The sequence below is a fragment of the Lactuca sativa genome, chromosome 8 (genome assembly GCF_002870075.4).
Source record: "Lactuca sativa cultivar Salinas chromosome 8, Lsat_Salinas_v11, whole genome shotgun sequence".
NCBI classification, from domain to species: domain Eukaryota; kingdom Viridiplantae; phylum Streptophyta; class Magnoliopsida; order Asterales; family Asteraceae; genus Lactuca; species Lactuca sativa.
The window spans coordinates 15,861,875-15,863,492 of NC_056630.2; positions in this window are offsets into that span (position 1 = coordinate 15,861,875).

Consider the following 1,618-nt stretch of genomic DNA (forward strand, 5'->3'; position numbering starts at 1 on the left):
TTTCAGAACAATCCTGCCCAAAGAGAACATTTACACATTGACTGCTTCCCACAAGCATAAGCAACCCTCAGCAAAACACATCTCTTCCCTGATCAATCCGCTCAAAAGAATCCGGTCTTTCAATTATACACTCCACAACTGCAGAGGCTACCCGACATTCAACCCAGTGCCGCATCTCTACTATCAACCCTCACGAACGATAACCAACGGAATTCCCAAACAATAACCCGTAACCAAACCCACAACCTGCAAAAGGATGAATACCACATCGAAAACCGCACAAGGCTACCGGCACCAAAACACCAAACTATAACCATGCCAAACCCGCGAAACAACGAATACCGCATCGAAATCCACACCAGATACCAGCACAAACAATACGTCACAATCAACGCAAGATAATCAAGACATCAAGAAAGCATTATACCCGCAGCTGTCTCCGGCACCGCTCCGTCTCCCTCTGCCCCAAGCTGATAAACACGACTCTGAGCCCTTGGGGCTCCGCTCCATCCTGTCCTCCTCCTGAACTCCTCAAGGTGGCCGGTGCTAGAGCCTGCACCGGTCCTGTAGAAAGCTGTGGACAGTTGACCCTCAAATGTCCAACCTGCCGACAATGATGACAAATCCTCAAATCCCGAATCGGCACTGACTGCCGACAATCCCGCGCATAGTGCCCCTCTTTTCCGCACTTGTGGCATGCACCACCGGACCAGCAACTCCGGTGTGACCCCTCCCATACTTCCCACAAGTGTGGCCGCTCCGATCCCCCATTCTAACATCAACGGTACTGGACCGTTTCAGCGCTGGCTGCGACTGCATCAGAGCCTGCCTCAGCTCACGCAACTGCAACTCAACCTCTAACTCACGCCGCATGGCGGCCTCCTGCAACACCAACAAGGTCTCACACCTCTGCGCAGACACGAACTGTCTGATATCCCCCTTGAGCATACTCAGATATCGGGACATCTGAGCCTGCTCCACAACGAACTCAGGGCAAAACATCGCCCTCTCAATAAACATCCTGGTGATCTCAATCACCGACTCCAAATCCTGCTTCAGCTCAAGGAATTCCCGAGCCAATCTCTCCTTTTCATCCCGCGGAACATAGCGAGTACTAAACATCTCTCTGAATTGATCCCATGAAACCGCAGCTCTTTGCACATCGGAAAAATGACCCCGTAGTCAATCTCTACCAATCCTTCGCTCCGAGCCTCAATAGGTTCAGAGCACACCTCACCCTCTGATCAGCAGGGCATAATTCGTGGAGAAACACCCCTCCACGTCTGATAACCATCTCATAGCAACAATCGGGTCCTAAACTCCATCGAATGTGGGAGGCTTCGTATAATAGAAGTCCCGATACTGAAAACCCCGACTAGCTCCTCCCCTTGCCACTGCTACACCTGCTGTAGCCGCCGCGGCAACCGTCTCTGCGAGAGCCGCATATCGCTCATCAAAATACTGAATCCTGGCGGTCTTGATCGACCCAAACAATTCCGGCAACTCAGCCCGGAACAATGCAGCAACCCCATCGCGCAGGATCTTGCGAATCCTCGCATCCAACTCGCTTGTGCTCGTCTGATTGATAACCTCCGACAGCACCGATCCACCCGGAACT